Raw genomic sequence first — 16,837 nt, forward strand, 5'->3', positions numbered from 1 at the left:
CTGCCTTCTGGGTACAAATGTCTTTCGCATAATCATTGCTCACCATTTCCGTCTGGGAGTAATCCACATGTACTGCTCGTGAGCTTGAAGGGACTTACCCATACCGTTCACGCATTCTCAGCCTAAAGAACTTACCTGTGCTGCTGTAGCTTGAACCATTCTAGAATCTTTGTTACCAACTCCTCACTCCCAACCCGGTGCAGAATAGAAAATTTTCCGAAATGTCTCTATCCTTGGTTTCCAACTGGCAATAACCAGGTCGTAGATCAACTCTTGGAGACATCGTCCCCACTGGTACCCAACATTGTACTTTTCGTTCAAACCCGACGATGCCAACAATCCCCGTAGTATAACACACTGGCTACACCAGGCTCAGATTCCTTCAATTGCTTCGATAGACTTTCTGTCGTCCAAAACCGTCTTTTACAACATTCCCTATACCACTCCTATCCGTAGTCTGACCTTGAAGTATTCCCTAAATCTTCCTTTGCATACCCACATAATTTTCCCACTGATCAGCTCCGTCTCCTTTACGTACTCCAGATGATATCCTCAACAATCCATCTGCCAGAGTTTCTAATTCCTTCTCAATAAGTATCACTGTCCTCAGCCTCTCGGAGCATTCGCAACACCGAATCCTTTCAGTTCGCTACCTGACCAAAGCATAAGCTCGTCAGTTAAATACTCACCCTTGAGGACTCAGCCTCGAACTTTGAATGTATCGATGCATTCCAGTTCTCCGTTTCCCGCACCATGGGAAATCCATCCTAACATCTCGAGTCATTCCATGTAGACGTCATGCCCTCGCCTGACCTCCTCTCAGGTGGCATCCTCTCCCTCACGCATACCAATTAACCCCTGGTTCCTGTCGCCATCTCGAATCTACCTATTCGATCAGGCTTCTTCCCAATCTCAATCTAGGTGAGCAAGCACTGTCTGGGGTCCTTTTACCTCAAAAATCGAGAATCCGACCTCGCTGCGTCCTATCAACAAAAAGACCATCTTATCAATCAGGCCTTTCCCCCTTTCTGGCAAAACCAGAAGCCACAGAACTATCCGGGGTTCTATCAACTTGACTATCACAATTCTCTCTTTACTAACTCCATCAAAGGAAGCACTGCCCTTGCGGCTCTAGCACTCATGCTCTATCCATCAACCGTCAGTTCCTCAAACAATATGGCCCTCTCCGCCATCCACATACAGGCAAACACTCTTTCCTCAGAGCAGCCCAAATGCCTTAGACCATTCCAGATCTCATGTCCTTAAATGGGTCGCCATCAATTCCAGATACATCCGTCAGTATAAATTCCCAAAATGGGTTATCCAATTCACCAAACCCATTGTTCTACACTGTTGTTACTCTATCAGTCCAAACCAAACTTATAAATCCACCAGTCTCCACAGTTCAAATCACGTCTTTAAAATCTCTTCTAACCATTCATCATCTAGGTTCTTTCCAACCAAATAAGCCAGTACCTCAGCTCGAGTATCACTTCCAAGCAACTCTCTGCCTCAACATTTAACACAACCCTCTCATCAGGATCTCTCATCCTCTTAACCAAGGGTAGAATTAACTCAGCTCATCTATTGATAAATTCCTTGTCAGCTCGTACCTTCCTCAACTCTAGAGGATAACATCCTATACGCCTTTCATATAGCACCCTTATCTGTCCATACCTCACAGTAAACCATCACCGGTAACCTTACTGTTAAAACATCTAATTCAACCATCTCCCCAGAGAATCCGCTGTTCTTCTATCCCATCTCAACTAACAAATTCCACAGCTAATTCACACACTAGTGACCCTTTGCTGCTGCTCTCAGGGATAACTGGAGATCTCAACTCCAACTTACATCTAGAAACCCTTTTTTTTTTTCAACACAATATCAGGTCCCCAAACCCTTCTAGGAACCGACAACTCGAGTTCATCTGCCGAAACCGACCAACTCCTGAACTCTGTGGTTCCTACTCTGAACGAAACCACCACTAGGTCCAAATATCCACATGCATAATGCACACACAAGCATATACTAGTTCAAATCCACAATGATATACATTTAGCTACCAGATTCAATCATCACTAAGTATATCCATACTCATCATGCTTCATACAAGCCAATAAACAGATATAACATATGAATTTAATCCAGAACATTAACCACATACACTCAATATGCGAACCATTATGCCAATATTCATCCATATGCATAATAGTATTATTCAGCATGCATCAATCTCAACATGCAATAGTCAAGGGCCAGGCCCTATCAGTATCTCATGCATATGTCATTTCATTCCTCATGCTCCATATAAATAAGCAGGCAAACAGGGCATTCAAACATATATTTAGACATGTCAATCAATCATACCAACCAACCCTGAGTCGAGCTTGTCACTGACAGCGAGCGTACATGTTCGGTCGATCTCCAGAACCAATAAACCTTGGCTCGCTCTGATACCAAGTTGTAACGCCCTACTTCCTTAGAGCCGTTACTAAGTGAGTTTTTAAGATAAAACAGTGTGCAATGAACTCGCTAACCGAGGTTTTTGAAACAAAAGTGTGACTAATTAAAAGTTAAGGCTGTAATCTTTGAAAATGCAACGTTTCATCAAAACTTCTATTATTAACCAGTTGGGATCCCAAAATAAGGTTTGAAAACTAATTACATCTTGAAATAAGGTTACAGTTTGAGAAATTATAAAATTATAGAATATTACAGCCATTTTCGAATAAACCCCCAACCAAAGCAGTCGGGCAGGCCAAACATGTACACGTCGCTTCACGCTCTCCGTACTCATGGTTGGTTGACTCAGACATTGCCCTTACCTGCAACACAGAGCACCCGTGAGCCGAAGCCCAGCAAGAAAACTCATGCAGGACATAACATATGCCATGTATACAGTTTATCATAACAGATAATCCACAATAAACAAGTCAATCATTAGACTAAGCAAACACGGCCAAGCCGCCCCAGAGCCTTACCGAAGCCTGGGGTATCGGTTCTCACCGCGAGGATAACTCATGTATCCCTTGGGTCCCACCCTGAATATATATATAGCATCCCATGTGCTAGGTGTTACTTTCGGCCCACGGCCGCCCCGGCCTACGCCGTACTCGGCCCACGGCCGCCCCGGCTTACGCCGTACATTTCATCATAATCACATATATAGTACATTCGAAATAAACATTCACACACATCACGGTTCATTTCAGGTTAAACATTTACACATAATACAATCCGGGGCCACGCCCTACAATCATCTCATCATGCAACATGCAATAAAGGGCCATGCCCGACCATCACACTATGGGCCCACGCCCTATCCTACGGGTGTTATAGTTTTCTTACCTGTATTCCGAGCATCCTGATGCACTAAAGCCGCGAGCACGGTCCTCAAGCACGAGCCTCACCAACAACCTAGTCACAACACACAAGAAACATCCCTCAATACTAATCAACCCAAAACCACTTTCCGGGACCAATCCCGCACTCTCGGGACCCCTAAAACCTTAGAACAACACCCCGGAGGCATCCCCCGAACCCCCGGAGCAAAGGCCTAAAATTGCCTAAAAATGATGCCCTGAAATTAGCCTTGTGCCGCGGCACCACATCCTTGTGCCGCGGCACCCATCAGTCAGAGGCTCCCTTGCCGCGGCACGAAAAACCTGTGTCGCGGCACGCCTTCGCAGACCCAGAATTCTGGGTTTTCCTCCTGCGTTTTCTCCGAGCTAAACCTTACCAAATCAACCCAAACTCACACCCAAGCCCCAAAACCAACTCAAGACTCCAAATAAACCATCCAATAACCCATAAACATCACCAAAACATCTAAACACCCATCAAATCCCCAAAATCCACATCCTTGATTTCAATTTCAGAAAAAATAAAAACTCAAACATTAAACTTAACCCATGCTCAAATTCTTAACCCATAACATAATCAAGCCTTAAATGTGTATAAAATTCCTTACCTCATATGGAGAATCCATCCCTAAGCTTCCTTCATCTCCTAGGTCTCCAACTTCTCCTTCTCTTCTTCTTCTTCTTCTTCCTCATGCCCTAGCTTTTCCCTCTCTTTTCTCTTCTCTTCAAACACTATCAAGACCAAGATGGTTAAGCCCCAAACCGTGTACCCCATAAAACCAGCTGCCATTTATCTAATTCCCAACCAAATGACCATTTTTCCCCTCCTTGCCTATCCTTTCCCACCTAAACCTCAAGGGTACTTAAGTCTTTTCATTTCTATTTCATTTCTACCATTTTCTTTCTAAAACTTGTTACTCTCAGCAGTAACTAATGGTTACCCAGGTTACTAAATCTCCAATAACCATTACCCGCTAAATCTCAACTTAACCATAAAATTCCCGAGGTACCCCTAGGCTCCTCCCGAGCCGGGTATAGAAATCCCGTTGTGACTCTTGAGTTAACTAGCTCTCTAGAACTGTCTCGGCACGTGCATCACAAAATAACACCACACTCACGTGGTACAAATCACGGAATACAATTATCACAAATATGCCCTCGGCGGGCTAAAATTACAATTATGCCCTTCAAACACAATCAGGGCCTACATGCATACTAATACACATATACATGCGTCTAAGATAAATAAATAGTCAAATAACATGCTTTAAATCATAACCATGCATTTAACTCATAAAATCACACATAATTCCCATCGTGCCCTCCTGGCACGCTAATCAAGGCCCTTAAGCCTTATTAGCGAACTTGGGTCGTTACAGCAAGGGCATTGTTCGTACTCGTATTGGGCCTTTGCCATGATATACAGTGTGTGGAGCATCGCCTCGTTAGATGAATTCTTCAAATCACGAAAGTCGGTGAAGGCAACAACTCTATTCATCTCCTCCTGAAGCAAGATGTACTATCGAAGATTGGCATCGGTGACAAGAAGACTGAGATTCATCTCCTCCTCATGTAATGCATTCAATTTCTTGAACCTTTTGTTGTAGGCGTCAACAAAAGGTGTGCAGCGAAAAGGACCTGAAAAGAAAATGGTTGAGACTAATGAAAAACTACAAGCAAAGGAATAATAAATTGAATAACTTGTGAGGAGACACTTACCAACCCTAGCGAAGTCAAGGAGAAGAGTCGGGTTGGTCCGCGTAGGGAAGCCACATGCCCAGAAGAAGTGGTCCTTGTAGTCCATCGCAAGGTTCTCGTTGTCACACGGGGTCTTGTACTTCATCCCAGGGTACGTATGCTTCATCAGCGTGTTGTACCCATCTTGATCGTCCTTCCTCGAACGTGTTCAGAAGCTGTAGATGTATAGTATCTCCGCTTGGGAGGGAACAGGCCAGTACTGCCTCTTTTACAGAAGATACAGACCGGCTAGCACCCGATATCCGTCCGGGGATAGCTGGAATGGGAGCAATGCCGATGAACTTCAAAAAGATGATATAGTATTGATGCAGTGGTAATGCTGCACCAGCTTGGAGATGAGACACGCTCCAGGCCCTGAGGTCGTGGAAGCTCTCATGCACCCTCTTATCCTCCCGAGCCAGGTGCACCCGCATCGGAGTGGTGTCCTCCCCATGGTGGGTTACAATCCTGTCCAAAATGTTAGGGGCATTTTAGTATTTTTTGTCAAGGGTCATAGACTTAGCCTTGGAACCCTTCAGAAGCTAAGGGAAACAAACTCAGTAACTTTCTCTCTCTCTCTCATTTCTCTATTTCCCTCTTGCAGTGTAACGTCCTCCTAATCCAGGACTGTTACACTGTGTACGTAAAATTTGTGTCAGACTTGCTAACCAAGTCATTTGGTTTAAAATGTGTAACTAAGGTTAATGTCAAGGGTTAAGGTCAAAATTTTTGGTCAAATGAACCATTGACTTTTATATAAAAAGTTTCATACAAACATGGGATCCCAGAATATTACAACCAAACTTTCAAAAAGATGATATTCATCAAAAATTACATTCAGTCGACCTAAGCGGCAAAAACAGGGCTATAACACTAGTTCCTCTAAGATAACCCCAGCCGTGGTGGTCGAGCAGCCGCATATGTACATGCAACCACCGAAGCTCTCCAACTCATTGCTGGTCAAGCTTTCCCTTCCCCTTACCTCAGTTCTGAGTTAGTGTAAATAAGAACGACCCTCGAGCACAATCCTGATTCTGAGCCCCTAGCGATACCCTTAACTATAAGTGAAGATCCTCTAGCCACAAGCAATCCAAAACCCAATCCCAAGCCTCCAATTATGTAGTTTCTAGCTACAAACCCCCTTAGTTTTTCAATATCAAGCTTGAAGAAGCTTTTGAGAGGAAGAGAGTGAATGGAAAGAGAAAGAGTCGGTTTAGTGTATTTCTGAAGGTTTCCTTTTTGTTTACTTAGGCTTAAATGACTTAAGCTAATCATGAGGCTCGGGGTACCAAAAACGTCCTCGATGGCAAAATGGTCAAACACCCCAATATTCCCTATTAAACTCACTAACTTCAAATATATCACCAATTATTTATTTTCATTACCCGATAACCCAATTAAATGTTTATAACTCAAAATACCCCTCAACCCGCCCCGGGTTGAGTATTGAGCCCAGTTGTGACTTTCCGCTAACTTGTTCCCTAGGATCGCCTCGTGCCGAGTAACCCAAATAAACCCACATAATAATGTGGTCTCACACATATATCACATAAATATACGATTATGCCCGCAACGGGACAAATTATCAGAATCGCCCTTCTAATAAGAAATGAGTCCACATGCATATTTAATATCTCTAAACATGCACAACTAGTCATATTACCTCATATTCCACATAATAACAATTAAATATAACAAATAAGCATATTATTCCATATATTGTCATCCTGGCCCTCTAATCAAGGCGCTAAGCCTTATTAGGTAATTTTGGGACGTTTCAACTATCCCCTCCTTACGGAGATTTTGTACTCGAAATTTTACCTGAACTGCTCGGGATACTGAATCTGCATATCTGCCTCCAGCTCCCAGGTCCCTTCCTCGACCTTGTTGTTCCTCCATAATACCTTAACTAAAGGTATAGTCTTATTCCTCAGGACCTTGTCATTCCTGTCTAGAATCTGAACTTGTTGTTTTTCATAGGACAAGTCTACCTCTAGTTCCAAATCGTCATAGCTCAATACATGAGTTCCATCTAACACATACTTCCTCAACATAGAAATAAGGAATATGTTGTGCACACTAGATAGTGCAGGGGTAAGGCCAACCTGCCCGATCCTCTCAAGGATCTCAAACGGTCCCACAAACCTAGGGCTCAACTTGCCCTTCTTCCCGAACCTCTTCACCCCTCTCAGAGGTGAAACCCTAAGGAAGACATAGTCTCCCACCTGGAACTCTACATTCCTCTGCCTTGGATCTGAATAGCTCTTCTATCTACTTTGAGATGTGAGCATCCGAGCTCTAATTTTCTCGATAGCCTCGATGGTCCTTTGAACTACATCAGGACCTAAATATTTCCTCTCACCCATCTCATCCCAGTGAATGGGCGATCTGCACTTCCTACCATACAACATCTCATAAGGTGCTACCCCAATGGTAGACTGGTAGCTATTGCTATAGAAAATTCTATCAGAGGCAAATATTTACTCCAGGACCCTTCAAAGTCCAACACACATGCTCCAGCATGTCCTCCAATATCTGAATAGTTCTCTCAGACTGACCATCGGTCTGAGGATGATAAGCGGTGCTAGCTATGTACCCATTGCCCTCTGCAAACTTCCCCAAAACATGGAAGTAAAGATAGGATATCTATCAGACACGATAGACCTTGGAGTCCCATGAAGGCAAACTATCTCTCTCACATAGAGATATGCATACTGGTCAACTTTGTAATTCGTCCTCACTAGTAGAAAATGATATGATTTCGAATATCGATCCATGATGACCCAAATAGAATTATGCTGGCCCACTATCCTGGGCAACCTTACCATGAAATCCATCGTGATATCCTCCCACTTTGACTCTGGGATATCTAGAGGCTGCAACAACCCTGCTGGCCTCTGATGCTCAGCCTTAACCTGCTGACAAGTCAGGCACCTTGCCACATACTCAGTCACATCCCAAGTCATCAATATAAAGCTTTCAGATCCTAGTACATCATCGTGGTGCCCGGATGAAGAGAGTAAGGGGTATGAGATTCATCCCGAATCTCCTGTCTGATCCCGGTGTCCATCGGAATGCAAATCTGATCCTTATACCTCAGTAAGCCCATACTTGACACCGTATAGTCCTTAGCTGCTCCAGGTAAGACTCCTCTAATATGCCCCAACTGTGGATCATCTAACTGTTTCTCCTTGATTCTCTCCAAGAGAGTAGACTGTAGAGTGTTATTTGCTAACCGGCCCACTACTAACTCAATCCCTGCTCTAGTCATGTCATCAGCCAATCTCCTTGATACCTGTGGCACTATATAACTATCCCAGACCCTTCTGGCTTAAGGCATCTGCTACCACTTTGGCTTTCCTAGTGTGATAGACGATCTCACAATCATAATCCTTTACCATCTCTAATCAACGTCTCTGCCTCATGTTCAGATCCTTCTGGGTGAAGAAGTATTTTAAACTCTTGTGGTCAGTATATATCTCACACTTCTCACCATACAAGTAGTGCTACCACACCTTTAGTGCAAAAACTGCCGCTGCAAGCTCTAAATCATGTGTGGGAAATCTCTGCTCATATTCCTTCGACTGTCATGATGCATAGGTGATCACCTTCCCTTCCTATATAAGTACACAACCCAGACCCTGTCTCAAAGCATCACAGTAAACTAAAAACTTATCCTGATTTGTAGGAAGGCTCAAAACCAGAGCGGTGATCAAACTCTTATTGAGCTTCTGAAAGCTGTCTTCGCACTTGTCTGACCAAATAAACTTCTGATTCTTGCAGGTTAACTCTGTCAGTGATGATGCAACCTTGGAGAATCCTTCCACAAAGCATCTATAATATTCTGTCAATCCCAAGAAACTCCTGATCTGTGAAGCATTCTTTGGTCTTGGCCAATCTCTGACTGCCTCAATCTTCGTTGGATCCACCTTAATTCCATCCTTACTGACTATGTTACCTAAGAAAGTCACCTGTGGCAAACAAAACTCACATTTCTTGAACTTCACATATAACTTGTATTCTCTCAATCTCTGTAGTACCAATCTGAGGTACTGCTCGTGCTCTGTCTCTGTCAGAGAGTATATCATTATATCATCAATAAAGACGATCACAAACTGGTCCAGGTAGTCCTTGAACACTCTGTTCACCAAATCCATAAATGTTGTTGTGCATTAGTCAACCCAAATGACATCATCAAAAACTCATAATTCTCATACCTGGTGCAAAAAGCTGTCTTTGGTACATCCTCCTCTTTGATCCTCAATTAGTGATAACCAGATAGAAGATCTATCTTAGAGAACACCGTTCTACCCTACAACTGATCAAACAAATCATCAATCCTTGGTAGAGGATATCTGTTCTTGATCGTCAACTTGTTTAGTTCTCTGTAATCAATACACATCCTCAGAGAACCATCCTTTTTCTTCAAAAAGAGGACCAATGCACCCCATGGCGAGAAATTGGTCCTGATAAAACCCAAGTCTAGTAACTCATGTAGTTGAACCTTTAGTTCCTTCAATTCAGCTGGAGCCATCCTGTTAGGTGCCCTAGACACTGGCTCTGTCCCTGGTGCCAATTCAATTACAAACTCAATCTCCCTATGCGGAGGTAACCCTGGCAGATCTTTTGGAAACACGTCCAGAAACTCACAGACTAATCAGGTCTGTTCTGGTCCCACTGGCACGACCTGAGTGGTATCCACCACACTAGCTAAGAAACCTATGCATCCCCCTGCAATAGGTCTCTAGCTCTAAGTACTGATATAATAGGTATACGGGGTCCATGCACAGTGCCAACGAAAAAAAAAAAAAAAAAAAGGTCCTCACCCTCTGGCTCAAAGGTTACCATCTTATTCTTGCAATCTATCGTTGCCCCATACTTCTCTAGCCAATCTATACCAATAATTATATCAAAATTGGTCATCTTCAGCTCTACCAAGTCAACTGATAACTCCTTGCCATCCACTGTAACTGGTAGTGATCTAACCCATCTCCTGGAAACCACTAACTCCCCAGTAAGAAACATCGTGCCAAACCCCACAGGATAAAAGTCACATAGTCTACACAATCCATCTATAACCCTACTAGCACCAAAAGAGTGTGTAGCACCTAAATCAATAAGAACAGTATAAAATGTTCCAGCACTAGAAAGTTGACTTGTAACTACCAAGGGACTAGCCTCGGCCTTTGCCTGGGTAAGGGTGAACACCCGAGTTGGCGTCAGGCTATCCACCTTCTTTGGCTCCTCCTTTTTGGCTCTCGGGAAGCCTTTCTTAAAGTTCCCTGTACTACTGTAAACAAAACAGGCTTTCGCTCGACACTCCCCCATATGGTGCCTTCTGCACCTAGCACAATCTAGGAATTCCTTCCATGTCTCACCGCCACTCTGGCAGCCAATCTGAATACCTTGTGGCCTCCTATCTGTCCCTGAAGCTAAAATTGTATCTAGAGTCCTCCTCTTCTGATCACTGGGGCCTCCGCCCCTACCAAAACCTGAGAATGGAGGTCTCGACCTCCTAGAATCCCTTCTGGCTACATTGTCACGCCAGATCTTGTTCTCTGCGCTCTCAGCTGTAAGCACCTTCTCCACAGCCTGTGCATAGGTAGTCACCCCTGGCACAGTAGTAATACGAACATCCTAGGCTATCATAGGTCGTAACCCCTGAAGAAATCTCTCTCTTCAGGTCCCATCAGTGGGCACCAAATCCCCGACAAACTTTGCCAACCTGTCGAATGTCAGGGCGTAATCAGTCATTGCCATGTTACCCTGAAATAACCTGCTGAACTCTTTAGCCTTCGCAGCTTTAACTGTGTCATTGTAGTATTCTCATTTAATAAGGTTCTAAACTCTTCCCATTCCATGGTGGTAACTGCTCTGGTCTGGGAAACCACCTCCCACCATATTCGGGTGTCCTCCCGAAACATATAAGTGGCGCAGGCCACTCTCTTGTTACCACCTATCCTCATAAAATCCAGGATGGTGGTTATCATGGCCATCCACTGCTCAGTCTTCAATGGATCTAAACTGCCCTCAAAGACTGGAGGGTGTTGCTTCCTGAACCTCTCATAAAGGGCTTCCCACCTATCTCCCCCTGCTTAGGGCTGTACAACAACTGGTACCTCTGGTTGTACCACTGCCGGTACCGTGGCCTGTAGGTTCCCTACAGGAACTTGTTGCTGTCTTAAGAGGCATATCTCTTCTTCCTGCCTCTCTAACTTGGCTCTGATACCAAGTTGTAACGTCCTCCTAATCCAAGACTGTTACACTGTGTACTTAAAATGTGTGTCAGACTTGCTAACCAAGTCATTTGGTTTAAAATGTGTAACTAAGGTTAATGTCAAGGGTTATGTTCAAAAATTTGGGTCAAATGAATCATTGACATTTGTATAAAAAGTTTTATACAAACATGGGATCCCAAAATATTACAACCAAACTTTCAAAAAGGTGATATTCATCAATAATTACATTTAGTCGGCCTAAGCGGCAAACATAGGGCTATAACTCTAGTTCCTTTGAGATAACCCCGATCGTGGTGGTCGAGCAGTCACATATGTACACACCACCACCAAAGCTCTCCAACTCAGGGCTGGTCAAGCTTTCCCTTCCCTCTACCTCAGGTCTGAGTAAGCATAAATAAGAACGACCCTTGAGCACAATCCTGGTTCTGAGACCCTAGCGATACCCTTAACAGTAACTGAAGACCCTCTAGCCACAAGCAATCCAAAACCCAATCCCAATCCTCCAATTCTGTAGTTTGTAGCCATAAATCCCCTTAGTTTTTCAATAACAATCATGAAGAATCTTTTGAGAGGAAGAGAGTGAATGGAAAGAGAAAGAGTCAGTTTACTGTATTTCTGAAGGTTTCCTTTTTGTTTCCTTAGGCTTAAATGACTTAAGCTAATCCTGAGGCTCAGGGTACCAAAAATGTCCCCGAGAGCAAAATGGTCAAATTCCCCAATATGCCCTATTAAACTCACTAACTTCAAATATATCACCAATTATTTATTTTCATTACCCGATAACCCAATTAAATGTCTAATGCCCAAAATACCCCTAAACCCGCCCCGAGTTGGGTATTGAGCCCAATTATGACTTTCCTACTAACTTGCTCCCTAGGACCACCTCGTGCCGAGTAACCCAAATAAACGCATATAATAATGTGGTCTCACACATATATCACATAAATATACGATTATGCTCGCAACGGGCCAAATTATCAGAATTGTCATTCTATTAAGAAATGGGCCCACATGCATATTTAATATCTCTAAACATGCACAACTAGTCATATTACCACATAATCCACATAATAACAATTAAATATAAAAAATAAGCATATAATTCCATATATTTCCATCCTGGCCCCCTAATCAAAGCCCTAAGCCTTATTAGGTAATTTTGGGACGTTACATGCAGAGCTTGGGTTCTTTGAATTTTTGGAGGAATTTGGCTTGGAAATCTAAGGAGTTTGGAGCTAGGATTGGTTTAAAGACAACTTAGGGTCAAAATATTTATTGATGAGGTAAGGTTTAATCTATGGTTTTGTTGTGAATTCTAGTTGGTTTCTTGGTGTTCTTGATCTTAGAAGCTCAAGATGGGATTTTGGGTTTCAGTGGAGTTTTAATGAAGCTATAAGTGTTATAGGATTGGTTATGATGTGTTATTGAGGGTCCTAGGCTTAATTGGGACTTTGGTGGTTAGTTAGGGTGAGTTTTTAAGGGATTTGGCTGGAGAAAAGTTTTGAAAATCTGTGTTCGCTGGGTTGCGACGCTGCGCTGTTCTTGGAGCGTCACGGCCCGCATGAACTCAGAGGCTAGGACGATTCTTTGAATTTCCTTGGCGCCATGACGCCTGGTGGGTTGTGCTGCAGTGCATGTCCAGAGAAATAGGTTGGAGGGATCTCTTTCTTGTAAAGCATTGCGGCCCTTAGTGAAGGCGCTGCGAATCAAATAGGGAAAATTGGCCAAATAGGGTATTTGAGTATGGGAACTCAAACCTAACGGCTCGAGAAGGATTTTACTACTCAATTTAGTAGAATTCGTGGTCCCGAAGGCTAGGAATTAATCTTGAATCTTTTAATTAGTTTATTTATTGATGATTATTTGTTATTATGTTGTGACTTGGTTATATCGCTAGGCTCAGGAGTAAGAATCGCGCTCAGAGTCGCCATATGTTATCTGCTCGGGACTCGAGGTAAGAAAACTTCACCTAGGTTGTGAACAAGGCTTGAGCCCCCGGTTATTAAGTAAGAATATAATCTATTTTTTTCCGAATATCTGTTTAAACGTGAATGACTGTGTTATGTATGAACTGTTCATTTTATTGAGTCTGACTAAAAAGCTCAGCTTAATGTCGCGATCGGCATAGGCATGTTGAATGCAGGCTTTATGGCTGAGCCATTTTGGAAGTGCGATATGCACTGATTTGATTGTATGGTCATAAAATTGAGTTGAACGCCTGCTTGAGTATGTTTGTTACTGCTAAGCTTGTTGTCTGTGATATGTTGATTATCTGCATCTGTTTATTTGAGTTTTCTTGCTGGGCCTCAGCTCACGGGTACTACATGGTGCAGGTAAAGGCAAGAGGAAGGTGGACCAGCAATCAGTTGGAGAGCTTCGGGGGCGGCGTGTACATAGGAAGCATGCTCGAGCGCCACGGTCGAGACTTCTTTTGGAAAGCTAGGGTTTAGTACTTTTGTCGCTTAGGACAGTTGTTATGTACTTCATTTATTTTCCTTTGTGTCAACCTTTTTAAACTTCTCTTTTATTTGGGATCTTGTGTTATGTACTAAATCTTTTAATGAAAATGTTCCAAAGCTTAGTAAAAAAAACTTTTATACTGAATTTTCACTAACCTTAACTACATGTTTTAGTCCAAATGACTCACTTAACGAGTTAAGCACAATTTTAAACACACAATGTAACGGTCCTCGTTATTAGGGCGTTACAACTTGGTATCAAAGCATGCCAAGGTTAATGATTCCTAAAGATAGGTTGGGCATGTACACTTCCCACCAAAGAAAAGCTCGACTCATGATTGGGTAACTAATGATTTGAATATATGTTGATTGCTTAATTGAAATAGCTATGATATAATTATATGTTATCATATGAAGCATGAAATATATTGATAAGGCCTGACCCTTGACAACTATGTGTACATGAAAAGGCATTCTCATTAGCATTTCTACTATATGTTAGCACTATTGAAATGTTTTTAGCATTGTGGTTTCATGTATTTTCTTAATTGCTGATTTTGGACCGTGGGGTGACTTCTAAAACCTATTAGCATTGCCTGATTAGTCGAGTCGTTGATTGTAGATATACTTGGAGAGTTATTCCTGCAAGGTGATTAGTTCGAATAGCCGGCGTTGAGATTGAGGCTAGAGATGATAACCAGGGTCAAAATCCTCTGCTAGTCCCTGAGAACTGGTAGTAGGTACTTGCTGATATGCAAGCCAGAATTCAGAGTCAAGAGGAGGAGATCGCTTACTGAGATAGCAGGTTCCATCAGGGAGCGTTGAAACAATCATGCCACCTGCTGTGGGATCAGTTGTGCAGCAACCAGGGGTTGAAAACTGGTGGGAACCGTTATATAAAACCTTGAGTGGATCTGGTGCTCCCTCAAAGGTTGAGTAGTGGATGAGTCTGACTACCTCCATCCTGGATTTTATGATGGTGGTAGGTTATGACAGAGTGGCTTATGCCACCTTTATGTTTCGAGATGATGCTCATATCTGGTGGGAGGTGGCATCCCAAACTCAGAATGTCTCTACTATGAGTTGGTATGAGTTCCGAGACTTGTTTAACCAGAAGTACCACAGTAATGCCGTTAGAGCGGCAAAAGTGAACGAGTTTACCAATTTGGTGCAAGGCAGTATGTCAGTCACTGAGTATGCCTTGAAATTTGATAGGCTGGCTAAATTTGCACCGAATTTTGTGCCTACTGTTGCAGCAAGACAAGATAGATTTGTTCGAGGCCTGAGTGTTATCAAAGCCCATGAAGTTCGGAATACGTCAATACCTGGGGAAACAACTTATGCCCAGTTTGTTGAAAAAACCCTCACATTTAAGGAGGTAGAGTGTAATGACCCAAATATATGGAGGGAGAGTGTTGCACGACGTGATGTTCGAAGGGTAGTTCCTCCATTTATGGGATATCGTAGGGGCGAATGCCCTAGTAACCAAAAGAGGAAGACCCATGACACCTCGTGTAATGCCCCAAAATCCCTAATGAGATTTAATGGTCGGATTAGAAGGTCGGGAGGGCCATAATTGATTTATTATGCTGTTAAATGATTATATGCATGATTATGTGAATTATATTATTATATGATGATAAATTCATGCATGTGGATCCACTTTTCATTATAAGGGTATTTTGGTAATTTGGATCGTTGATGGCATATTTGTATATACTCATGCATGTTGGAGATCTATGTATTAGGCCACATTATTATGTGGATTTTTTTGAGTTATATGGCATGAGACGATCTTAGAATGCAAGTTAGTGGTTTGGTCATAACGGGGTTAATTTCGGGGCTTGGGGTGAGTCTCGGGGTAATTTAATGATTAGTACATTATCGGGAATTATAGGCTAATGGGATATAATTTATTATCATTTGAAAATATTGGGATTAACGAGAACTGGAGGACGTTAATTATAATTAACGAGATAGGCAGGAAAGGACGATTTTGCCCTTGCTATCTTTAAAAGGGTTTTACTTAAGCTTGGGGGCATTTTGGTCATTTAGTTTTCAACTGGAATTTTGGATTGGATAGTTGAGAATTCAATGAAGTTTTTGGAAAAGTTTGATTGGGTTTTGTTGCCTAGGACTTGTAGAATGGGTTTTTGGGTTCATTTGTGAGTTTGGTTGAGGTTTGGAATCAGTTCTTGAAGTTTGGAAATTGGAGAAATCGAAGGGGAAAAACCAAGGCTGAATCACCATGGTTCTAGCGCTACAGCGCCCAACGATGGGCACGCTGTCCAAGGCATGTCAGCCCTGCTTGTAGCACTATGGCGCCTGGGGGGAGGGGGGCAGCACTGTAGCGCTACCCTGTTTTTCAAGGGTACTCGTTTGGGCACTTTTTAGGGTTTTTGGATCGGGGTTTGAATTCCTAAGGCTCGGGATCGAATCTACTAACTGTTTGAGTACGATTCGAGGTCTCGGGAGCAAGGTTTTAGATCATGAACCTTTTATTATTGATTTATTGATGGAGTTCCATATTTGGTTATGACTAGGTGACCGCTATGGGATCAAAGGATTGATCTTTCTCAAGGGTCGTTTTTAACTTGTTTCACGCTCGAACCAGAGGTAAGAAAACTGCACCCAGTATGTGATATGTGTGGTTATTAATGAGGCATGTTGAGTGCTCTATATGTGGACATTGATTGCATATTAAATGCTTAGCAATCTTGCTTATCTATGAATGATACTGACTTATTAGTCGGAATCAGTAATGGTGTCAGTATTGATTATGAAGTTGTGACTTATTAGTCAAGTTCGGCAGTAGTACTGAGCACCGGTCGTATGGTATTGACTTATGAGTCAAGAACAGTATTAGCATGTTTAACGCAAGCTGAAAAGATTAGATCTGATCGACATGAGCATTATCAACATAAGCATGAAATGCTTGACCGACCTTAAATTCTATGAAAACAAAAGCACTTGTCTAGTCTAAAGGCTAGTTACTTAGAGTCGGGGCCAGAAGGCCCAGGTGACTGCATCGTCACAT

This window comes from Humulus lupulus, chromosome 6 (assembly GCF_963169125.1).
Source record: "Humulus lupulus chromosome 6, drHumLupu1.1, whole genome shotgun sequence".
NCBI lineage: Eukaryota > Viridiplantae > Streptophyta > Magnoliopsida > Rosales > Cannabaceae > Humulus > Humulus lupulus.